The sequence below is a fragment of the Bufo bufo genome, chromosome 10, assembly GCF_905171765.1.
Source record: "Bufo bufo chromosome 10, aBufBuf1.1, whole genome shotgun sequence".
NCBI classification, from domain to species: domain Eukaryota; kingdom Metazoa; phylum Chordata; class Amphibia; order Anura; family Bufonidae; genus Bufo; species Bufo bufo.
In genome coordinates, this window is record NC_053398.1 from 80,430,536 (window position 1) to 80,457,094 (window position 26,559).

Below are 26,559 nucleotides of genomic sequence, written 5' to 3' on the forward strand. Positions count from 1 at the left end.
GTGGCCTGGTCATTAAGGGTGTTTAAGCTAAGGGGGCTGAAGTGGTTAAAAGGTAGGCAGACAATGTCATAGAGCAGCAGGAAATGCTAGCAGAATGCTTGGGTGTATAGGGAGAGGCATTACTAGTAGAAAGAGGTAGGTGCTCATGCCGCTCTACAGAGCACTAGTGAGACCTCATTTGGAGTATTGTGCTCAGTACTGGAGACCATACCTCCAGAAGGATATTGATACTTTGGAGAGAGTTCAGAGAAGCGCTACTTTACTAGTACATGGATTGCAGGATAAAACTTACCAGGAAAGGTTAAAGGACCTTAATATGTATAGCTTGGAAGAAAGACGAGACAGAGGGGATATGATAGAAACTTTTAAATTCATAAAGGGAATCAACAAGGTAAAAGAGGAGAGAATATTTAAAAGAAGAAAAACTGCTACAAGAGGACATGGTTTTAAGGCTACTTTCACACTTGCGTTCGGGGTTCCGCTTGTGAGTTCCGTTTGAAGGCTCTCACAAGCGGCCCCGAACGCTGCCAATGCATTCTGAGTGGATGCGGATCCGCTCAGAATGCATCAGTATGGCACCGTTTGGCCTCCGTTCCGCTCAGCAGGCGGACACCTGAACGCAGCTCGCAGCGTTCGGGTGTCCGCCTGGCCGTGCGGAGCTTAACGGATCCGTCCAGACTTACAATGTAAGTCAATGGGGACGGATCCGTTTGAAGTTGACACAATATGGTGCAATTTCAAACGTATCCGTCCCCCATTGACTTTCAATGCAAAGTCAGGACGGATCCGTCTGACTAACTTTCAGACTTGGATTTTTTTTTTTTTAATATAATGCAGACGGATCCGTTCTGAACGGATACCATCGTTTGCATTATAGGAGCGGATCCGTCTGTGCAGACACCAGACGGATCCGCTCCGAACGCAAGTGTGAAAGTAGCCTTATTAGAGGGGCAAAGGTTTAAAAGTAATATCAGGAAGTATTACTTTACTGAGAGAGTAGTGGATGCATGGAATAGCCTTCCTGCAGAAGTGGTAGCTGCAAATACAGTGAATGAGTTTAAGCATGCATGGGATAGGCATAAGGCCATCCTTCATATAAGATAGGGCCAGGGGCTATTCATAGTATTCAGTATATTGGGCAGACTAGATGGGCCAAATGGTTCTTATCTGCCGACACATTCTATGTTTCTATATGTGTAATTTTTTTGGTAAATAAATTCCATTAATCCATTCACAATGTCATGCTCTTCTAGAGGTTTTTGTAAGATTATTGGGCAGTTTCTCTGCCTACAAGATATTATCACAGATGCTTGGTTTACTTTTGCAGTTCTCAAAACTGAATTTGACTCAGCAGAGATCACATGCCTCTTCTTCACAGCAAAAATGTTATAACATGAACAGAGTTGAGAAAAATACACTGCTCAAAAAAATAAAGGGAACACAAAAATAACACATCCTAGATCTGAGTTAATTAAATATTCTTCTGAAATACTTTGTTCTTTACATAGTTGAATGTGCTGACAACAAAATCACACAAAAATAAAAAAATGGAAATCAAATTTTTCAACCCATGGAGGTCTGGATTTGGAGTCACACTCAAAATTAAAGTGGAAAAACACACTAAAGGCTGATCCAACTTTGATGTAATGTCCTCAAAACAAGTCAAAATGAGGCTCAGTAGTGTGTGTGGCCTCCATGTGCCTGTATGACCTCCCTACAACGCCTGTGCATGCTCCTGATGAGGTGGCGGACGGTCTCCTGAGGGATCTCCTCCCAGACCTGGACTAAAGCATCTGTCAACTCCAGGACAGTCTGTGGTGCAACGTGACGTTGGTGGATAGAGCGAGACATGATGTCCCAGATGTGCTCAATTGGATTCAGGTCTGGGGAACGGGCGGGCCAATCCATAGCATCAATGCCTTCGTCTTGCAGGAACTGCTAACACACTCCAGCCACATGAGGTCTAGCATTGTCTTGCATTAGGAGGAACCCAGGGCCAACCGCACCAGCATATGGTCTCACAAGGGGTCTGAGGATCTCATCTCGGTACCTAATGGCAGTCAGGCTACCTCTGGCGAGCACATGGAGGGCTGTGCGGCCCTCCAAAGAAATGCCACCCCACACCATTACTGACCCAATGCCAAACCGGTCATGCTGGAGGATGTTGCAGGCAGCAGAACGTTCTCCACGGCGTCTCCAGACTCTGTCAAATGTGCTCAGTGTGAACCTGCTTTCATCTGTGAAGAGCACAGGGCGCCAGTGGCGAATTTGCCAATCTTGGTGTTCTCTGGCAAATGCCAAACGTCCTGCACGGTGTTGGGCTGTAAGCACAACCCCCACCTGTGGACGTCGGGCCCTCATGGAGTCTGTTTCTGACCGTTTGAGCAGACACATGCACATTTGTGACCTGCTGGAGGTCATTTTGCAGGGCTCTGGCAGTGCTCCTCCTGTTCCTCCTTGCACAAAGGCGGATGTAGCGGTCCTGCTGCTGGGTTGTTGCCCTCCTACGGCCTCCTCCACGTCTCCTGATGTACTGGCCTGTCTCCTGGTAGCGCCTCCATGCTCTGGACACTACGTTGACAGACACAGCAAACCTTCTTGCCACAGCTCGCATTGATGTGCCATCCTGGATAAGCTGCACTACCTGAGCCACTTGTGTGGGTTGTAGACTCCGTCTCATGCTACCACTAGAGTGAAAGCACCGCCAGCATTCAAAAGTGACCAAAACATCAGCCAGGAAGCATAGGAACTGAGAAGTGGTCTGTGGTCACCACCTGCAGAACCACTCCTTTATTCGGGGTGTCTTGCTAATTGCCTATAATTTTCACCTGTTGTCTATCCCATTTGCACAACAGCATGTGAAATGGATTGTCACTCAGTGTTGCTTCCTAAGTGGACAGTTTGATTTCACAGAAGTGTGATTGACTTGGAGTTACATTGTGTTGTTTAAGTGTTCCCATTATTTTTTTGAGCAGTGTACATTAATCCTAACTTCTACAAACCTATGAATACAGAATCAACCTAATCAAACTAATATGAAAAGTTGTTATTCTAAAAATCTAAATCTACTTGCATATTATAAGTTATACCAGCAAGAATTAGTCTTTATGTAGAAAACTATGATTTAAATCAAGCCTTACTGACTAGCGATTTAAATCGTGATTTAAATCATTTTGATTTAAATCAAATTCACCCTGCTTAAGAGTAACCCCATAAAAAATAAAAAAAAACACTGACACAATTGCAATTTTTACCCAGTTCATCTCCACAATTTTTTTAATAAAGAGTGATCAAAAAGATTTATGCACCCCTAAATGATACCAATAAAAAGTACAACCCGTACAACTATAACCATATCAACCCAGAGAATAAAATTATCCTATCATATTTACCGCAAGAGGAACCCCATATATTATAAAAAGCTTTTGTTTCATTTTGTTCCATTTAGATCCCAAGGCAATTTTCGTGAGAGGGAGAACCTTCGGGAGTTCTCTGTTGAACTGCAGCAGAGGGAGAGGGAGGCCACTCCTCCTAGACCCAGAGAGTACCCTGATGAAAAGGAGGGAGGAGAAGAACATCTAGCCAGACTGTTACAGGTGTCCACTTCACAAGATCTTCTGCACCATCAACATCAGATGCTGCGGGAGTGGACACCCCAACAGGGCTGGATGACTCCCTAATCTAGTTTTTGAGGGTCAGATGTGGACCTTTTCACTTCAAATATACAGACAACACACCTTGTGCTCTCTGCATCCATATGTCCATTCCACAGCACCTGCAAAAAAAAAAAAAAAAAAAGAACATGTTCTATTCTTGTCCATATTATGGACAAGGATAGGACTGTTCTATAGAAGGCAGGACGTTCCATTCCGCAATTTACGAACTGCAAAACAGGCTACGGTCGTGTGCATCAGCCCGACAGTGACGATTATTTGGATTATTGGCTTGCATCTCACTGCCTCGAGATTTATTTATTTATTTTATGCACTTATATAGCGCTACTATATTCCGCAGCGCTTTACAGACATTAGCATCCAACTGTCCCCAATGGGGCTCACAATCTAAGGATGCGACCCAAAATGAGTTTTTGTAATGCTGCGGCATCAGTCTACGACTCTGGACACCCCCCCCCCCCCCACCCACCCACACACTTAGCCACTGCTAGTTCACAATTTTAGACTACTTTTTCCCTTACCCACACCAAACACACTATATCAGCAGTGACCCCCCCCCCCCCCCCCACATCATATACCATCTACCTCCTCTGATTTTCCCCCCACAATGTTCTACCCATCTTTAGTTTTCTTCAGGTGCCAGTAGAGGCCTGAGTGTACTGTATATTCCTGCGTATAAGACTACTTTTTAACACATGAAAATCTCTTTAAAAGTCGGGGGTCGTCTTATACGCCGGGTGTTGTCTTATATGTCGGTATACGGAATGCTGAAACTTACTTCCCAGCCGGACTGGAGAAGCTGTCCTTTTCCAGTCTCAGGGACAGGCGCCCTCTAGCTGAGCCACCGTGCGCTGCATCCCGGCCAGCCACTCCTGAAGCAGCTCCCTCTCCCTGCTCTCAGTGGTTTTCTCATGCCGGCAGTATCACATTGCGCACTACCGCTCAGATCGTCTTGAAGACAGGGAGGGCTGGGCAGGCAGGGAGAGCTGACCCACCCAATCCAAGCAGGCTTTGTAAGCAGTGTGCACAGAAAATACCGGTACATCGCTTGCCGTGATTGGCTGATTGTTGTCTACTGGGTTGGATTGGCGATTCTGAGGGAAGGCAGGGGGAAGCAGGAGCATCTGCACTTCAGCCAATTCTAATGTTGGAACGGCGGATCTCTAATGAAGTTTGGTTTGCATCTTATCTGTGGTGAAAAAACAGAGTCTATCTGGGGAGCAGATACATCTGGTGGTAAATACAGTACAGCACCAGTATCTGTGCATACAGTACAGCACCAGTATCTGTGCATACAGTACAGCACCAGTATCTGTGCATACAGTACAGCACCAGTATCTGTGCATACAGTACAGCACCAGTATCTGTGCATACAGTACAGCACCAGTATCTGTGCATACAGTACAGCACCAGTATCTGTGCATACAGTACAGCACCAGTATCTGTGCATACAGTACAGCACCAGTATCTGTGCATACAGTACAGCACCAGTATCTGTGCATACAGTACAGCACCAGTATCTGTGCATACAGTACAGCACCAGTATCTGTGCATACAGTACAGCACCAGTATCTGTGCATACAGTACAGCACCAGTATCTGTGCATACAGTACAGCACCAGTATCTGTGCATACAGTACAGCACCAGTATCTGTGCATACAGTACAGCACCAGTATCTGTGCATACAGTACAGCACCAGTATCTGTACATACAGTACAGCACCAGTATCTGTGCATACAGTACAGCACCAGTATCTGTGCATACAGTACAGCACCAGTATCTGTGCATACAGTACAGCACCAGTATCTGTGCATACAGTACAGCACCAGTATCTGTGCATACAGTACAGCACCAGTATCTGTACATACAGTACAGCACCAGTATCTGTGCATACAGTACAGCACCAGTATCTGTACATACAGTACAGCACCAGTATCTGTGCATACAGTACAGCACCAGTATCTGTGCATACAGTACAGCACCAGTATCTGTGCATACAGTACAGCACCAGTATCTGTGCATACAGTACAGCACCAGTATCTGTGCATACAGTACAGCACCAGTATACACAGTACAGTATACAAATGGCTAACAGTCAAGACCCCATCATGGCTCTACCAGCAAGAAGAAAGAAATATGAAGCCAGTTTCAAACTTAAAGTTGTAAACCAGGGAACATAATAACTGCGCTGCTGCAAGACAATATGGAGTAACAGAAAAGATGGTTCGGGACTGGAAAGCAAATGAAAAAGCATTAAAGAGTATGCCAAGGGGTAAGTGTGCATTAAGAAGAGGCACCCCACATTGGCCAGAACTCGAAAAACATGTAGCAGACATGGTGAATGAGCATCGCCAAAACGGTTATGTAGTGACACAAAATAAAATAAGTTTGTTTGCACTTCAGTGGGCCAAAAAATAACCCAGATTACAGCAACAGATTTAAGGCCACTGTATCCTGGTGTACTAGATTCTTGGAAAGGCATAATATGGTACTGAGGCAAAAGACGAAAATTGCACAACAATTACCTGCAGATCTTAACCACCTCAGCCCCCAGTGCTTAAACACCCTGAAAGACCAGGCCACTTTTTACACTTCTGACCTACACTACTTTCACCGTTTATTGCTCGGTCATGCAACTTACCACCCAAATGAATTTTACCTCCTTTTCTTCTCACTAATAGAGCTTTCATTTGGTGGTATTTCATTGCTGCTGACATTTTAACTTTTTTTGTTATTAATCGAAATTTAACGATTTTTTTGCAAAAAAATGACATTTTTCACTTTCAGTTGTAAAATTTTGCAAAAAAAACGACATCCATATAGAAATTTTGCTCTAAATTTATTGTTATACATGTCTTTGATAAAAAAAAAATGTTTGGGTAAAAAAAAAATGGTTTGGGTAAAAGTTATAGCGTTTACAAACTATGGTACAAAAATGTGAATTTCCGCTTTTTGAAGCAGCTCTGACTTTCTGAGCACCTGTCATGTTTCCTGAGGTTCTACAATGCCCAGACAGTACAAACACCCCACAAATGACCCCATTTCTGAAAGTACACACCCTAAGGTATTCGCTGATGGGCATAGTGAGTTCATAGAACTTTTTATTTTTTGTCACAAGTTAGCGGAAAATGATGATTTTTTTTTTTTTTTTTCTTACAAAGTCTCATATTCCACTAACTTGTGACAAAAAATAAAAAGTTCTATGAACTCACTATGCCCATCAGCGAATACCTTGGGGTCTCTTCTTTCCAAAATGGGGTCACTTGTGGGGTAGTTATACTGCCCTGGCATTCTAGGGGCCCAAATGTGTGGTAAGGAGTTTGAAATCAAATTCTGTAAAAAATGACCTGTGAAATCCGAAAGGTGCTCTTTGGAATATGGGCCCCTTTGCCCACCTAGGCTGCAAAAAAGTGTCACACATCTGGTATCTCCGTACTCAGGAGAAGGTGGGGAATGTGTTTTGGGGTGTCATTTTATATATACCCATGCTGGGTGAGAGAAATATCTTGGCAAAAGACAACTTTTCCCATTTTTTTATACAAAGTTGTCATTTGACCAAGATATTTATCTCACCCAGCATGGGTATATGTAAAAAGACACCCCAAAACACATTCCTCAACTTCTCCTGAGTACGGGGATACCAGATGTGTGACACTTTTTTGCAGCCTAGGTGGGCAAAGGGGCCCATATTCCAAAGAGCACCTTTCGGATTTCACTCCTCATTTTTTCCTGAATTTGATTTCAAACTCCTTACCACACATTTGGGCCCCTAGAATACCAGGGCAGTATAACTACCCCACAAGTGACCCCATTTTGGAAAGAAGACACCCCAAGGTATTCCGTGAGGGGCATGGCGAGTTCCTAGAATTTTTTATTTTTTGTCACAAGTTAGTGGAAAATGATGATTTTTTATTTTTTTTTTTTTTTTTAATACAAAGTCTCATATTCCACAAACTTGTGACAAAAAATAAAAACTTCCATGAACTCACTATGCCCATCAGCGAATACCTTGGGGTCTCTTCTTTCCAAAATGGGGTCACTTGTGGGGTAGTTATACTGCCCTGGCATTCTAGGGGCCCAAATGTGTGGTAAGTAGGTAAATGACCTGTGAAATCCGAAAGGTGCTCTTTGGAATGTGGGCCCCTTTGCCCACCTAGGCTGCAAAAAAGTGTCACACATCTGGTATCTCTGTATTCAGGAGAAGTTGAGGAATGTGTTTTGGGGTGTCTTTTTACATATACCCATGCTGGGTGAGATAAATATCTTGGTCAAATGCCAACTTTGTATAAAAAAATGGGAAAAGTTGTCTTTTGCCAAGATATTTCTCTCACCCAGCATGGGTATATGTAAAATGACACCCCAAAACACATTCCCCAACTTCTCCCGATTACGGAGATACCAGATGTGTGACACTTTTTTGCAGCCGAGGTGGGCAAAGGGGCCCATATTCAAAAGAGCACCTTTCGGATTTCACAGGTCATTTTTTACAGAATTTGATTTCAAACTCCTTACCACACATTTGGGCCCCTAGAATGCCAGGGCAGTATAACTACCCCACAAGTGACCCCATTTTGGAAAGAAGAGACCCCAAGGTATTCGCTGATGGGCATAGTGAGTTCATGGAAGTTTTTATTTTTTGTCACAAGTTAGTGGAATATGAGACTTTGTATGAAAAAAAAAAAAAATAAGCATTTTCCACTAACTTGTGACAAAAAATAAAAAATTCTAGGAACTCGCCATGCCCCTCACGGAATACCTTGGGGTGTCTTCTTTCCAAAATGGGGTCACTTGTGGGGTAGTTATACTGCCCTGGCATTTTCCAGGGGCCCTAATGTGTGGTAAGTAGGTAAATGACCTGTGAAATCCTAAAGGTGCTCTTTGGAATATGGGCCCCTTTGCCCACCTAGGCTGCAAAAAAGTGTCACACATGTGGTATCGCCGTATTCAGGAGAAGTTGGGGAATGTGTTTTGGGGTGTCATTTTACAATGTGTTTTGGGGTGTCTTGGCAAAAGACAACTTTTCCCATTTTTTTATACAAAGTTGGCATTTGACCAAGATATTTCTCTCACCCAGCATGGGTATATGTAAAATGACACCCCCAAACACATTCCCCAACTTCTCCTGAGTACGGCGATACCAGATGTGTGACACTTTTTTGCAGCCTAGATGCGCAAAGGTGCCCAAATTCCTTTTAGGAGGGCATTTTTAGACATTTGGATACCAGACTTCTTCTCACGCTTTGGGGCCCCTAGAATGCCAGGGCAGTATAAATACCCCACATGTGACCCCATTTTGGAAAGAAGACACCCCAAGGTATTCAATGAGGGGCATGGCGAGTTCATAGAAATTTTTTTTTTTTGGCACAAGTTAGCGGAAATTGATATTTTTAATTTTTTTCTCACAAAGTCTCCCGTTCCGCTAACTTGGGACAAAAATTTCAATCTTTCATGGACTCAATATGCCCCTCACGGAATACCTGGGGGTGTCTTCTTTCCGAAATGGGGTCACATGTGGGGTATTTATACTGCCCTGGCATTCTAGGGGCCCTAAAGCGTGAGAAGAAGTCTGGAATATAAATGTCTAAAAAATTTTACGCATTTGGATTCCGTGAGGGGTATGGTGAGTTCATGTGAGATTTTATTTTTTGACACAAGTTAGTGGAATATGAGACTTTGTAAGAAAAAAAAAAAAAAATTCCGCTAACTTGGGACAAAAAAATATCTGAATGGAGCCTTACAGAGGGGTGATCAATGACAGGGGGGTGATCAATGACAGGGGGGTGATCAATGACAGGGGGGTGATCAATGACAGGGGGGTGATCAATGACAGGGGGGTGATCAATGACAGGGGGGTGATCAGGGAGTCTATATGGGGTGATAACCACAGTCATTGATCACGCCCGTGTAAGGCTTCATTCAGACGTCCGGATGCGTTTTGCGGATCCGATCCATCTATCAGTGCATCCGTAAAAATCATGCGGACATCTGAATGGAGCTTTACAGGGGGGTAATCAATGACAGGGGGGTGATCAGGGAGTCTATATGGGGTGATAACCACAGTCATTGATCATGCCCCTGTAAGGCTTCATTCAGACGTCCGGATGCGTTTTGCGGATCCGATCCATCTATCAGTGCATCCGTAAAAATCATGCGGACATCTGAATGGAGCTTTACAGGGGGGTAATCAATGACAGGGGGGTGATCAGGGAGTCTATATGGGGTGATAACCACAGTCATTGATCATGCCCCTGTAAGGCTTCATTCAGACGTCCGGATGCGTTTTGCGGATCCGATCCATCTATCAGTGGATCCGTAAAAATCATGTGGACGTCTGAATGGAGCTTTACAGGGGGGTAATCAATGACAGGGGTGTAATCAATGACAGGGGGGTGATCAGGGAGTCTATATGGGGTGATAACCACAGTCATTGATCATGCCCCTGTAAGGCTTCATTCAGACGTCCGGATGCGTTTTGCGGATCCGATCCATCTATCAGTGCATCCGTAAAAATCATGCGGACATCTGAATGGAGCTTTACAGGGGGGTAATCAATGACAGGGGGGTGATCACCACAGTCATTGATCATGCCCCTGTAAGGCTTCATTCAGACGACCGGATGCGTTTTGCGGATCCGATCCATGTATCAGTGCATCCGTAAAAATCATGCGGACATCTGAATGGAGCTTTACAGGGGGGTAATCAATGACAGGGGGGTGATCAGGGAGTCTATATGGGGTGATAACCACAGTCATTGATCACGCCCCTGTAAGGCTTCATTCAGACGTCCGGATGCGTTTTGCGGATCCGATCCATCTATCAGTGGATCCGTAAAAATCATGCGGACGTCTGAATGGAGCTTTACAGGGGGTTGATCAATGACAGGGGGTAATCAATGACAGGGGGGTGATCAGGGAGTCTATATGGGGTGATCAGGGGTGATTAGGGGTGATCAGGGGCTAATAAGGGGTTAATAAGTGACGGGGGGGGGGTGTAGTGTAGTGTAGTGGTGCTTGGTGCTACTTTACTGAGCTACCTGTGTCCTCTGGTGGTCGATCCAAACAAAGGGGACCACCAGAGGACCAGGTAGCAGGTATATTAGACGCTGTTATCAAAACAGCGTCTAATATACCTGTTAGGGGTTAAAAAAAAACACATCTCCAGCCTGCCAGCGAACGATCGCCGCTGGCAGGCTGGAGATCAACTCTCTTACCTTCCGTTCCTGTGAGCGCGCGCGCCTGTGTGCGCGCGTTCACAGGAAGTCTCGCGTCTCGCGAGATGACGCGTATATGCGTGACTGTGCGCAGCGCTGCCACCTCCGGAACGCGATCCTGCGTTAGGCGGTCCGGAGGTGGTTAATGCCAAAGTAAATAGCGTTGGAGGGGTAGTCTTATACTGCGAGTATACCCCAAACCCTATATTTTAACTGGAAAAGTTGGGGGTCGTTTTATACGCCCAGTCGTCTTATACGCCGGCATATACGGTATATATTTTCTCAATAATTTTAAGGTGGGAGGACGGTGGTATTAAAGGGGTCTGCTGGGATTAAATTTGTATGTTCCATTAAACATACCCTGGGGTTACGAACCTATATCTGATATGGTTGTATTACCTATTCTGCCCCATTTGCTCACTTTATAAACCAGTCATGTGACCTGTCAGCTGCACTGCCCATCGATGTGATGTCAGCATTGAGGGGCTGAGTCAGGAAGGGGCTGCCTCTGTGTACGTACACACCCCTCCACCTCTCCCCGCCGTCTGCTCCCTGCTTCACCATTCACCTAAGCAGTATGTACTGTCACACATGGCGCTGCTGCTGTGTAAGGACGAGCGGTGCCGGCTGGGTGATTCTTTTGGCAGGGGATATTATATAAAAATCTATTTTTGCAATTTAATATAGGTCAGAGATTATGGTCCGTTTATTTTTATTTCTATGAATAAATTATTTTATTTTGTGGAAATTATCTCGTGTGTGCGTATCTCTTCTTTCATTATAGGCTATATCATAACACATTGGAAATCACAAATGTACACACAACAACCACTGAACCAGCATGTCAAAGAATAATGTACACACAACAACCACTGAACCTGCATGTGGAAGAACAAATGTACACACAACAACCACTGAACCTGCATGTGGAAGAACAAATGTACACACAACAACCACTGAACCTGCATGTGGAAGAACAAATGTACACACAACAACCACTGAACCTGCATGTGGAAGAACAAATGTACACACAACAACCAGTGAACCTGCATGTGGAAGAACAAATGTACACACGACAACCAGTGAACCTGCATGTGGAAGAACAAATGTACACACGACAACCAGTGAACCTGCATGTGGAAGAACAAATGTACACACGACAACCAGTGAACCTGCATGTGGAAGAACAAATGTACACACGACAACCAGTGAACCTGCATGTGGAAGAACAAAATGTACACACGACAACCAGTGAACCTGCATGTGGAAGAACAAATGTACACACAACAACCACTGAACCAGCATGTCAAAGAATAATGTACACACAACAACCACTGAACCTGCATGTGGAAGAACAAATGTACACACAACAACCACTGAACCTGCATGTGGAAGAACAAATGTACACACAACAACCACTGAACCTGCATGTGGAAGAACAAATGTACACACAACAACCACTGAACCTGCATGTGGAAGAACAAATGTACACACAACAACCAGTGAACCTGCATGTGGAAGAACAAATGTACACACGACAACCAGTGAACCTGCACGTGGCAGAAATGTACACACGACAACCAGTGAACCTGCACGTGGCAGAAATGTACACACAACAACCAGTGAACCTGCATGTGGAAGAACAAATGTACACACAACAACCATTGAACCTGCACGTGGCAGAAATGTACACACAACAACCACTGAACCAGCATGTGGAAGAACAAATGTACACACAACAACCAGTGAACATCCACGTGGCAGAACAAATGTACACACGACAACCAGTGAACCTGCACGTGGCAGAAATGTACACACAACAACCACTGAACCAGCATGTGGAAGAACGAAGGCAGTAACTGCACTTCTTCCACATACAGATGCAATGATTGATGTCTGTTATTAATCTGGATGTACTGCACATTAAAGGGTTTCTGTCACCAGATTTAACCCTATTAAGCTAGCTGACATTTGCGATGTGCTAATGTCAGGTAACGCTAACTAGCCTATTCCTACTTTTATCTATGCCCCGTTACTCCAGAAATCTAACTGTTATAATATGCTAATTATCCTCTAGGAGCAGGGGGGGGGGGGGCGTTGTTCCTGCTCCTAGAGGCTCCGTTCTCCCACCTTTGTCGCCTCCCTCCAAGTCCTGATTGACAGGGCCAGGCAGAGCTCGCATCTGTCTGCCAGCCTGTGCTCTGGTGAAATCTTGCGACGTTCAGTATTCGGCGCAGGTGCAGTGAGGGAAAGACGCTCGCAGGCTGCCAGCTTCCTCACCGCACCTGCGCCAAATACTGAACGGCGCGAGAGGTCACCAGAGCACAGGGCTGGCAGACAGATACGAGCTCTGCCTGGCCCTGTCAATCAGGACTTGGAGGGAGGCGACAAAGGTGGGAGAACGGAGCCTCTAGGAGCAGGAACAACGCCCCCCCCCCCTGCTCCTAGAGGATAATTAGCATATTATAACAGTTAGATTTCTGGCATAACAGGGGCATAGATAAAATTAGGAATAGGCTAGTTTACATAGATAAAAGTAGGAATAGGCTAATGTCAGCTAGCTTAATAGGGTTAAATCTGGTGACAGAAACCCTTTAATGGGGTTCTCCGGGAATTAAGAAAATGAAAATAATTAAATATTACTTTGTTATAAATATATTACCAAATACCTTTCATTAGTTATAATGGCTTGTTTTCGGGGGGAGCAATCATTAGGAAAAATAAAATGGCCGCCATCCTACTAGTCCACACAAAACCTGTCCTAATTACACAGGAGGACAAGTTAAAGAGCTGCACCATCTTCCTATCTTACTTGTCAGGGATTATGATCCTGAATACAGTTTAATATGATCTTTAGATGAATCTCTGTAGGAATGGAGTTCATTAGGAGACATGAAGTGCAGAGAGGATAGTGGGGGTGTAGATAATGAGCAGCAGAACTTGTATGCAGTCTCCATTACCACAGTCTCTTCTGTCCATCCTCTGTGTACTTCATGTCTCCTCACGAACTCCATTCCTACAAAGATTCAGCTGAAGATCTTATCAGCTGTGTTCACGGTCATAATCCTTGACAAATAGAGCAGAAAGAGGATGAGGAAGCTCTTTACATCAGTGTTGTGAAGTAACTTGTCCTGCTGTGTGATTAGGACAGGTTTTGTGTGTGCTAATAGGACGGCAGCATTTTTATTTCTCCTAATGATTGCTCCTTAGACAAAATGAACCATTATAGCTAATGAAAGGTATTTGGGAATATATTTATAATAAAGTAATATTAAAGTATTTTCATTTTCTTAATTCCTGGAGAACCCCTTTAAGGATGGGCTTACTTTCTTTATCTGTACTTTGGCAGTCATTATACCACCCCCATTTGGCATCTACATGCAGAAAGTTTGAAGAACAGCCATGTCACATCTGTATACCAATGCTGAACCATCAGGGATTTCAAACTTGTGGCCCTCCAGCTGTTACAAAAATACACCTTCCATAATGGCAAGACAGTCTACAGTTATCAGGACATGCTGGGATTTGTAGTTTTGCAACAGCTGGAGGGTCATGACTTTCACATCCCTACTGTATGCTCTAGGTGTGTGCCACCTGATAAAGTTTAGGTGGTTTTAAATAGTCTTCCGAATACTCTTCTTAAACGCTTGTAATACTCTTCTTAATCTGCCACTAAATTAGAAATCTGCCACCAAAAAGACCTGTTTTTAGCTGGTAATCTGCTACAGATTTTTCTGCCATGGATTTTGATGTATGAATTTAGCCTCAGGATTAGCGGATAATTTGAAGGTGAAATTAGTCAGTTGTTTTAAATCAGTAGGAGATCTGTTTTATTTAGGGTAAATTCAGATGGGCGTGCCCAATGTGGAAAAAAACACACTTCATATGGGAGTGTGATTTCCTGTTATGGACATGGCTCCTTACAGGACAGCAAAGCAATATATACTGGTTTATAAAGCTGTGTCTCTGTCTGACCTTGCATCTACTGAATTATACTGATGGCATTATGTCAGTACAATTCAGTAGATGCAAGGTTGGACAGAGACACACAGCATTATAAAATCAATATAACTAGGGATGAGCGAAGTAAGCTTCTGATGCTACATCTGAAGATGCTTTGCTAAAAAATTTGTTTTAATGCTGAATGAAGATCTGTCTCTGTACAGCATTAAAATGTACTGCCTCTGATGACGATAGGTCATCAATATCTGATTGGAGGGGCTCTGACTCCCGGGATCCCTGCATATCAGCTGTCAGAAGAGGCCGGGCGCTGTTCCTAGGCCTAGGCCATGTGATGTCACCATACATCAGTCACATGGCCTAGCTGCACCTCAGCCCCATTCAAGTCAATGGGGCTGAGCTGCAATACTAAGCACAGCCACTATACAATCTATATCACTGTGCTTGGTAAGCTACCCGGAGCCCGCCTGGCTCACCAGAGCTCCAGTGAGTGCAGCCTACCCCTGAATCTGCTGATTGGCGGTGGTGCCGGGACTCGGACCACCGCCAATGTGATAATGATGACCTATCTTGAGGATAGGTCATCATTATAAATACCTGGATAACTCCTTTAATGGAAATGTTTTGTTGCATTTATTGCTGCATGAGGAGGTGGTTAAAGGGGTTATCTGGGATTTTCATACTGATGTCCTATCTGCATCATTGGAGAGGAATATGTGACTGTTGGGCGTCTGACTCCCAGGATCCCTGCCAATCATCTGTTTGACGAAGCTGTGATGCTCACTGGAACTACGGCGAGCACCTCCTCACAGGTCACCAAGCACAGCTCCATGCATTGTATAGCGGCTGTGCTCAGCCAGCTTCACTTGAATGGCACTGAGCTGTGCCTTGACCACGTGATCGATGTAGTAACGGAGCGCCACAGCCTCTTCATACAGCTGATTGGCAGGGTTCCCGGGCGTCAGATCCCCGCCAATCTGATACTGATGACCTATCCAGAGGATAAGTCCTCAATATTAAATTCCCAGATAACTCTTTTAGGCCTCTTTCACACGAGCGTGACGGATTAGGTCCGGATTCGTTCACGATGCGTTCAGTGAAACCATTTTTCAAGCAAGTTCAGTCAGTTTTGTCTGCAATTGCGTTCAGCTTTTTCCGCACAGGTGCAATGTGTTTTGATGCGTTTTTCATACGCGTGATAAAAAACTGAAGGTTTACAAACAACATCTCTTAGCAACCATCAGTGAAAAACGCATCGCACACGAACTTGCTTCCGAATGCAGTGCGTTTTTCACTGAAGCCCCATTCACTTCTAAGAGGCCAAGACTGCATGAAAAACGCTGAATATAGAACATGCTTTGTTTTTCATGCAAGGCAAAAAAAACGCTCATGTACACAGACCCATTAAAATGAATGGGTCAGGATTCACTGCGGGCACTATGCATTCACGTCACGCATTGCACCTGCGCGGAAAACTAGCTCGTGTGAAAGAGGCCTTAACCTTTATTTATGTAAAACCAGATTATAGACAACCCTTTCAAAATATGATCACCCAGGGTCCTACTACCAGCACCTTTGGCAAACGGCTTATTTTGATAGGGGAAGCCATAGCCACCTGGGAACTTACCCTGCAGCAGTTGCTGAATTCAGATGACTGAAAGGTCATTAGAATGGGAGCCGCTCATTGCTAATGATGCACTTACACGACTCACAAAAAGTTAGGGGTATTTGGCTTGTGGGTGAATTTTCAGGATGAACCTAAGGCCTCATGCACACGACTGTTGTGTGCATCCGTGGCCGTTGTGCCGTTTTTTTTCGCGGACCCATTGACTTTCAATGAGTCCGTGGAAAAATCGGAAAATGCACCGTTTTGCAGCCACATCCGTGATCCGTGTTTCCTGTCCATCCAAAAAATATGACCTCTCCTATTTTTTTGACGGACAACGGTTCACGGACCCATTCAAGTCAATGGGTCCGTGAAAAAACACGGATGCACACAAGAGATTGCCATCCGCGTCCGTGGTCCGTGGCCATAGGCTACTTTTACACAGACGGATCCGCAGATCAGTCTGCATAAAAGCTTTTTCAGACGCTTCTAGTTAGAATATACTGAGAACTGTGTACATGACTGCCCCCTGCTGCCTGGCAGCACCCGAACTCTTACAGGGGGCTGTGATCCGCACAATTAAACCCTCAGGTGCTGCACCTGAGGGGTTAATTGTGCGTATCATAGCCCCCTGTAAGAGATCATGTGCTGCCAGGCAGGAGGGGGCACACCCCCCTCCCTCCTCAGTTTTAAATTCATTGGTGGCCAGTGGGCCCCCCTCCCTCCCTTGTATTTAACACATTGGTGGCCAGTGCGGCCGGCCCCCCCTCCCTTCCCTGTAGTTAACACATTGGTGGCCAGTGCGGCCGGCCCCCCCTCCCTCCCCTGTAGTACTGTAGATTCATTGGTGGCCAGTGGGCCCCCCCTCCCTCCCTCTCCTAATTAAAATCTCCCCCCCCCTATGATTGGTGGCAGCGGAGAGTACCGATCGGAGTCCCAGTTTAATCGCTGGGGCTCCGATTGGTAACCATGGCAACCAGGACGCTACTGCAGTCCTGGTTGCCATGGTTACTTAGTAATTTTTAGAAGTATTATACTTACCTGCGATGTCTGTGACCGGCCGGGCGCTCCTCCTACTACCATAAGCAATGCTATAAGCAATGCACCGCACAGACCTTTCACTTACCAGTAGGAGGAGCGCCCGGCCGGTCACAGACATCGCAGGTAAGTATAATGCTTCTAAAAATTGCTAAGTAACCATGGCAACCAGGACTGCAGTAGCGTCCTGGTTGCCATGGTTACCGATCAGAGCCCCAGCGATTAAACTGGGACTCCGATCGGTACTCTCCGCTGCCACCAATGATAGGGGGGGAGATTTTAATTAGGAGGGGGAGGCCCACTGGCCACCAATGAATCTACAGTACTACAGGGGAGGGGGGGGGGGCCGGCCGCACTGGCCACCAATGTGTTAACTACAGGGGAGGGGGGGCCGGCCGCACTGGCCACCAATGTGTTAACTACAGGGGAGGGAGGGGGGGCCGGCCGCACTGGCCACCAATGTGTTAACTACAGGGGAGGGAGGGGGGGCCGGCCGCACTGGCCACCAATGTGTTAACTATAGGGGAGGGAGGGGGGGCCGGCAGCACTGGCCACCAATGAGTTAAATACAGGGGGGGGGGGTCTGCCCCCTGCTGCCTGGCAGCACCTGCCAGGCAGCAGGGGGCAGTCATGCACACAGTTTTTTTAGTATATTCTAACCTGAAGCGTCCCCATCACCATGGGAACGCCTCTGTGTTAGAATATACTGTCGGATCTGAGTTTCACGATCTAACTCAAATCCGATGGTATATTCTAACATAGAGGCGTTCCCATGGTGATGGGGACGCTTCAAGTTAAAATATACTATCGGATTGGAGAAAACTCAGATGGTATAAAAGGGACTCCTGACTTTACATTGAAAGTCAATGGGGGACGGATCCGTTTGCAATTGCACCATATTGTGTCAACGTCAAACGGATCCGTCCCCATTGACTTGCATTGTAATTCAGGGCGGATCCGTTTGGCTCCGCACGGCCAGGCGGACACCAAAACGACTTTTTTCATGTCCGTGGATCCTCCAAAAATCAAGGAAGACCCACGGACGAAAAAACGGTCACGGATCACAGACCTACGGACCCCGTTTTTGCGGACCTTAAAAAAAAACGGTCGTGTGCATGAGGCCTAAAATGCACTCTAACCTTTACAGGTGAACTTAAAGGATAACTGTCACATTTAGACCCTAATTTCAATTTTCATATATGTAGTTACTAATAACATCATATTCCAGAATCAGTTACGATTAGACTGACTTACCCCATATTTAATAAGATTCAGCCCTTAGCAACCAGTCTGCATAAAACTGCAATTTCACTATTCAGTTAAGATGGCCGCCACTGCCCTCACCCTGAGGCTAATCCCACCTGCCCTCACTAGCCAGTAACAATACCCCCCCAAAAGTGTCAGTAACCAGAGCCCTCCCCCCTAAAGGGTTAATCTCCTGCAGCACAAAGGGGTCCTCTTACCACATGTTGCTTTCATTTATACACTAAGCAGATGGCAGATCCCCCTTCCCTGGTCTGCGCTGCTTCAACTCTGCATTCTCCAGCTCTGCTGAGTGAGGGAGCGTCTGCCAAGCACAGGGAGAAGTGCACACAGCCCAGGCACTGTTATCAGCTGCTGGGGAGGACCTGGCTTTAATCATTTACCTACAGTCCCTGGCTGTCAGTAATGTGACCCTGCACGCTGCGTGCTCCGTCCTTCAACAGATAGACGGACCATGCCTAGCAACCCTTTTTTAAGCACAGGTAAAAATAGGCAGTACAGGGAACAAAAATGTGGAATTAAGGGGTAATTGAATACACAGTGAAAAGTTGAAATAGGGCCACCAAGGTGATATTAATCACCACAATCCAATACTCCAAAAAAAAAAAAATTCAACAGTTATCCTTTAATGTGACCTTCTCTAAACTTTTGAATGCACATATCCAACTGTTCAGTGTTTGGCCCTTGAGCTCCCGGCCTGACCTCCCAGCACTGACGGGGTGACAAAGCATTATATTGATTTATGATGCTATGTAACTCTTAGGCCTCTTTCACACAGGCGAGTTTTCCACGCGGGTCCAATGCGTGAGGTGAACACATTGCACCCGCACTGAATCCGGACCCATTCATTTCTATTGGGCTGTGCACATGAGCAGTGATTTTCACGCATCACTTGTGCGTTGTGTGAAAATCGCAGCATGTTCTATATTGTGCGTTTTTCACACAACGCAGGCCCCATAGAAGTAAATGGGGCTGCATGAAAATCGCAAGCATCCGCATGCAAGTGCGGATGCTGTGCAATTTTCACGCATGGTTGCTAGGAGACGATCGGGATGGGGACCAGATCTTTATTATTTTCCCTTATACCATGGTTATAAGGGAAAATAATAGCATTCTTAATACAGAACGCTTAGTAAAATAGGGCTGGAGGGGTTAAAAAAAAAATTTAATTATTAAACTCACCTCATCCTGCGCAGCCCGGCTCGTCTTCATTCTTCTTCTTTGATGACCTGGGAGGAAAATTACCTTTGGTGACGTCACTGCGCTCATCACATGGTGGATGAGGTGAGTTTAATAATAAAAAAAATATATAATTTAATCCCTCCACCCTATTGTACTATGCATTCTGTATTAAGAATGCAATTATTTTCCCTTATAACCATGTTATAAGGGAAAATAATAAAATTTACACAACACCTAACCCAAACTCAAACCTCTGTGAAGAAGTTCGGGTCTGGGTAACAAACATGCCGATTTTTCTCACACACGCGCAAAACGCATTAAATCACTCTGCACTCGCGCTGAAAAATCGTGCATTTTCCGGCAACGCACCCGCATCCTATCTAGCCCTCACACGGGATGCTCGTGTGAAAGAGGCCTTACAGTTCTGGAATGTATTGGATAACACTGACCTAATGCTGCCAGCGTTATCCAATACATTCCAGACCTGTAAGGGTTACATGGCATCATAAATCAATATAATGCTATGTCACCCCTTCAGTGCTGGGAGGTCAGGCTGGGAGCTGCGCTGCAGACTCGCAGCGTGACAAACGCTCATCTGCAAGAGGTGTTTCAGTACTTTTTGCACAACTTGCTGTTCTCTAACAAGATGCTTAAAGGGGTTCTGCAGTTTGTTTAAAGTGATGATCTATCCTCTGGATAGATCTATCCTCTGGATAGATCATCAGCATCTGATCGGCGGGGGTTCGACACCCGGGACCAACAGTCCTAAATCGCCTGAACTTAGCGCTAGAGGAGGAGCATTCTCGTCCTGCGGTCCTTCCTCCCCCCCAGCGTGCGGTGCAGCGAACAGCGGCAGAGATCCGGCTGTTACTGACAGCCGGATCCCTGCTGCATCCACCAGCATCGGTGATAATGCCGATGTCGGTGGATTAACCCCTCATGTGCCTCGGTCAGTGCTGATCGCGGCATATGGGAGGTTTGCGCTCCCTCACCTCATCCATCAGTCCCTGCGCTGCTGTGGCGGGGACTCGATGGTTGCCATGGCAACCCCAAGCCATTTCAAGGTTTGGTGCCTGGCATGTACGGAGGCTTAAGAAGCCCAGCCGCCAGGCTGGGTCTCCTAGGCAACTGTTAGCATCTTACAGTGTAAGCCACTAACAGTTCAATACAGCACAATACAGATGTATCGTGCTGCATTGAAACAGGGATCAGACCCTGTAATGTTGAAGTCCCAGAGTGGGACAAATAATAAAGTGGAAAAAAAAAGTTTATAAAATTCTAGTTTTACAAAAAAAAAAAAAAGTTTCAATTAAAGAAAAAAAAAGCGTCCTTTTCCAAAAATCACGCGCGTGCAAAATGCATTACAATGTTTTGCACTCGCACGGAAAAATCGCGCATGTTCCCGCAACGCACCCGCACCTTTTCCCGCAACGCCCGTGTGAACTCAGCCTTATAGAAGTAGAGAAATTGAAACTTGGAAATTAGCGAATTTTTCAAAATTTTTGGCAAATTTGGTCTTTTTTTTTTATAAATAAAAATGAATTTTTTTTACTCCATTTTACCAGTGTCATGAAGTACAATATGTGACAAAAAAAAAAACAATCTCAGAATGGCCTGGATAAGTCAAAGCGTTTTAAAGTTATCACCACATAAAGTGACACTGGTCAGATTTGCAAAAAATGACCTGGTCCTGAAGGTGAAAATGAGCCCGGTCCTTAAGGGGTTAATTTATTTATGATATCAAGGACGGGATTATTAGCACCATTTCTATTTTTGCAGATGACACTAAGCTATGTAGTACTGTACAGTCTATGGAAGATGTCCATAAACTACAAGCTGACTTGAAAGGGTTTCAGTCACCAGAATTAACCCTATTAAACTAGCTGACATTAGCCATGTGCTAATGTCAGCTGAATCTAACTAGCCTATTCCTACTTTTATCTATGCCCCGTTACTTATTTTTCTGGAGTAGCGGGGCATAGATAAAAGTATGAATAGACTAGTTAGGTGCAGCTGACATTAGCACATAGCTAATGTCAGCTAGTTTAATAGGGTTAATTCTGGTGACTGGAACCCTTTGAACACTCTGAGTGATTGGGCATCAACTTGGCAAATGAGGTTCAATGTGGATAAATGTAAAGTTATGCAACTTGGTAGTAATAATCTCTGTGCTTTATATGTCCTAGGGAATGTAACACTGGGGGAGTCACTTATAGATGGTAAAATAAAGGGGTTGTTGAGTTATTTTTGTTGTCCTTTGTATGTTTCTAACTAATCAAATGTAAAGGCTTTACCATGCACTTACTGCATCTGTAGTGGCTCCTTTCTCAGATTTCACTGAGGGTCACATGACCTATGATGTCAGCTTCTCTCCCTGCTCTGATGATGTTTGGTGCACAAGCCTGAGAGAGCTGATCTGTGTCTGTACACCATATGTCACTGTGCTGGGCACACACCCCTGCACTGCTGTCTGCTCTCTCCCTGGATTCTTCAGAAAAAAACTTTTACCCCTTCAGCTGCACAGACACAGGGCTGAAGGCTTTACTGAGTAGCTGCAGGCAGTGAGGAGACAAATGCTGGGCACAGGAGCTCACCGACTAGAAGAGTTCTGCAGAGCATTGCACGAGAACAGGTAGGGGGAAGATCCTGTGTGTTTCAGCAGAGTCATTGAACAGCTGGGACTTGTAGTCCTACACATACAACATGCTGCTGAGTCTCCCACTAGACAGACATTTCACTCAGGGATTCTTCTATTCACTCCCTTAGAAGAGCAGAGCTGAGTGAATAGCAACCGTGCGTTAAAAATCGCACCGCATACGCACTTGCTTGCGGATGCTTGCGATTTTCACGCGACCCCATTCACTTCTATGGGGCCTGCGTTACGTGAAAAACGCACAAAGAGGAGCATGCTGCGATTTTCACGCAACGCACAAGTGATGCGTGAAAATCACTGCTCGTGTGCACAGCCCCATAGAAATGAATGGGTCAGGATTCAGTGCGGGTGCAATGCGTTCAACTCACGCATCGCATCCGCGCGGAATACTCGCCCGTGTGAAAGGGGCTTTAGACTTTAGAGATACAAATTTTTTTTTTCTAAAACCTAAATAATTGTAAAAAAGACTTATTAGGTATCGCTGCGTCCGTAAGAATCTCCTCTATAAAAATACCCCATGACCTAACCCCCCAGATTAACACGGTCAAAAAAAACTGCTATTTTTGGCACTTTTCCATTTCAATCCGTTTTTTCCGGTAACAAAGCAAGGGTTAACAACCAAACAAAACTTAATATTTATTACCCTGCTACTGCAGTTTACAGAAATGCCACATTTGTGGTCGTAAACTGCTGTATCACTAAAAGGCAGGGTGGACCGACATGGTTTCTGGAAGGCCGATTTTGATGGCCTTTTTTATTGACACCATGTCCCTTTTGAAGCCCCCCTGATGCCCCCCTAGAGTAGAAACTTCCTCCTGTTGATTGACAGGGCCAGCGAGCGCTCTCTTCCTCTGGCTGGCCCTGTCTGCGTTTTAAATCTCGCGCCTGCGCCGTACAGGTCTTCAGTCGGCGCACTGATAGGAAAACGCTCGCTCGGCCGCTCCTTCCTCAGTGTGCCTGCGCCGGGTGTAGATGTGACGTCATCGGCGCAGGCGCATTGAGGAAGGAGCGGCCGAGCGAGCGTCCTCCTCTCAGTGCGTCTGCGCCGACTGAAGACAGGTACGGCGCAGGCGCGAGATTTAAACCGCAGACAGGGCCAGCCGGAGGAGGAGAGCGCTCGATGGCCCTGTCAATCAACAGGAGGAGGGGGCTTTTTTTTTTTGAAAGGATGATGCAGCTGCTACCAGCAAGTAACCGCCCTACTTGCTGGTAGAGAGGTAATTTACACATTATAAAAGTGTGTTTATTAAAGAAACTACTAAACGAAAAAGGGTAAGAGCACTATATATAGAAAAATCGCAGTATAAGGATTTTAAGTAGCCCAAAAACGAAAAATGACTTTTGGGGGGGGGGTGACAGAAGCCCTTCAAAGGGAACCTGTCATGTGGATATTTGATTATAATCTAACTAATTATATACAATCATTAACTACTAAAAAGTACCTTAGATGTATTCACTTACTGGTGTGACAGATGGTTACCTCCTAATATACACACAAAGATGCCACATGCCGGATGCTAATGAGCTGATTGGAGTCCGGCGTGATGTCATTGAGTCCAGCGTATATTTAATTCAGAGCTATAGCCACTCCCCTGCCTACCTGCTGCTGATTCATATGGAAACAAACTGTCATTCAGCAGCAGGTGGGCGGGGAGAGTCAGGAGCTCATGAATATTCATGACTCATCATTATCAGCTGGAGCTTTTCAATACAAGATGTTGGTAGATTGACTGGGTCAATTAAAGAAAGTGACCCAGCATTGTGCTAAGAGAATCAGTCACTTATTTATGTTGCCCTTAGTTAGGACACCATAAAACTGGTGACAGGTTCCCTTTAAGGAGTTAACATAGCCAAGACGGATCAGTCTTGAACACCATTGAAAGTCAATGGAGGATGGATCCGTTTTCTATTGTGCCATAGAAAACGGATCCGTCCCCATTGACTTACATTGTGTGTCAGAACGGATCCGTTTGGCTCAGTTTCATCAGACGGACACCAAAACGCTGCAAGCCGCGTTTTGCTGTCCGCCTCCAAAGCTGAATGGAGACGGAACTGAGGCAAACTGAGCGGGTCCTTTTCCATGATACATATGCAAATTAACATAAGAGTCATATCTTACTTGTGTGATGAGAGAAGAGTCATATTTTCAAGCTCTGACTCCTCTCAGGTTAATTTGCATATGTATCAAATCGGTTTTTTTTACACAATAAAAGCACACAGAGCTATGGGGACAGGGTATTGCAGATGTGCTAGCGGCCATCTAGCAACCCATGTCCTCAGCTCTATACCTAAAATCCAGGTGACAGGTTCCCTTTAACAAGACAAAAGACCGCCAGATCTCCTTACCCCGGAGAGCGCACACGCGGTGTCCGTGTGCGCGTCCATGAGTCAATGCTCACTGTAATTTTACCTTACCCATGCCCTGGTACTGCACTTGCGTGAAGGCGCACACCCCCGGAAGTCACATGGGGTAAGGGAACCTGACGAGGTAAGGTGACAGAACACCGGATCCGGCACTAATACACTTCAATGTAAATCAATGCCGGATCCGGCAAGTGTTCAGTATTTGTGGCCGGGGAGAAAACTGCAGCATGCTGCGGTATTTTCTCCGTCGAAAAAACGTAAGCGGGACTGAACTGATGCATCCTGAACGGGTTGCTCTCCAATCAGAATGCATTAGGTTCAAACTAATCCGTTTTTTTTTTCCAGTATTGAGACCCTAGGATGGAACTCAATACCGGGAAAACAAAAACGCTAGTGTGAAAGTACCCGGACACCTGAAAGCCCATCAACACTGCGAACAAGGGTAGTGTCTAAAGTCCATGAGCCATAGGGACGTCACCGGGTCACGTGCCATTGAAAGCCTCGCTCCCAAACCCACAGTAAACACCATGATTATAGGCTGTTATTATTTTGATTACTAATCTTTATGACAACAGCACACGGGATGTAGATATTACGCTGCTGCATCAACCCACCTGACCTGTGACATCACAAGGTCCGCACGGCTCATGGAGCTTACACAAGTGTACATAGCCTTTAGTGAAGCCAGGTCTACAGGAAAATGGCCGCCGCCGCCGTAGATACGAAATCCGACATTTTGGAAGCTACAGCGACTCACACACTGAACGGTTCTGTGACTTGATATGGAAGATATTGATTAACAAAACCGAGCATAAAACGGCAGCAGAACCCACGGCACTTATCCTGCCACTCACTACATCACTCCCCTCCCAGCCGTGTACAGATGGGACCTCTGCAGTGACGACTACACCACTCCCCTCACTTACCTTCCCAGCGCTCCGCTGCTCAGATAAAAGGACGGTGACGGCGTACCGATCACGTGACCTTGCTGTCTGCAGCGTGTGAGCAGTCATTTGAGGGAGGGCCGAGGAGCAGGAGCTGTTTCTATTTCACAGCCTTGCTTGCGCCGTCTGCCAGAGAGTACTAGGGTTTTGTCTCATTGCGGCGCCGACCCTAAACAGTCCCTAGAAACCAAACTATCCAGAAGGGATTATCCAAGGGTAGACCAACATGGCTGCTTTCTCCCAGAAACAATGCCACGCGAGTCCACAGGTTGTGTGTGGTATTGCATCTCAGTCCCATTCTCTGCAATACTGGGCACAGGACAGGAGTGGCGCTGTTCCTGGAAGTAAGCAGCCATGTTTCTGTCACTAGAATTTTCAGTATTACACTGGCTGACAGCGATGTGCTAATGTCAGCTCTACCTAAGGCTACTTTCACACTTGCGTTCGGGGTTCCGCTTGTGAGCTCCGTTTGAAGGCTCTCACAAGCGGCCCCAAACGGATCCGTAGAGCCCCAATGCATTCTGAGTGGATGCGGATCCGCTCAGAATGCATCAGGATGGCTCCGCTTGGCCTCCGTTCTGCTCAGCAGACGGACATCCGAACGCAGCTTGCAGCGTTCCGGTGTCCGCCTGGCCGTGCGGAGCCAAACTGATCCGTCCAGACGT

At 45.7% G+C, this 26,559-nt stretch overlaps 1 protein-coding gene across 2 annotated transcripts in view; it reads right to left on the bottom strand.

The window, feature by feature from the left end:
- The window catches only part of LOC120980924 (FGF1 intracellular binding protein), a 177,389-nt gene extending 151,491 nt beyond the window's left edge, over positions 1–25,898 (bottom strand). The window contains exon 1 of one of the 2 annotated variants that reach the window (XM_040410302.1): positions 25,877–25,898. The gene's annotated coding sequence lies outside the window, so the exon portion shown is untranslated. Of the gene's footprint in view, positions 1–292; positions 315–25,876 lie in introns of those variants that run through there. The other variant, XM_040410304.1, reaches the window with a different exon arrangement.
- Between the last annotated feature and the right edge of the window lie 661 nt (positions 25,899–26,559).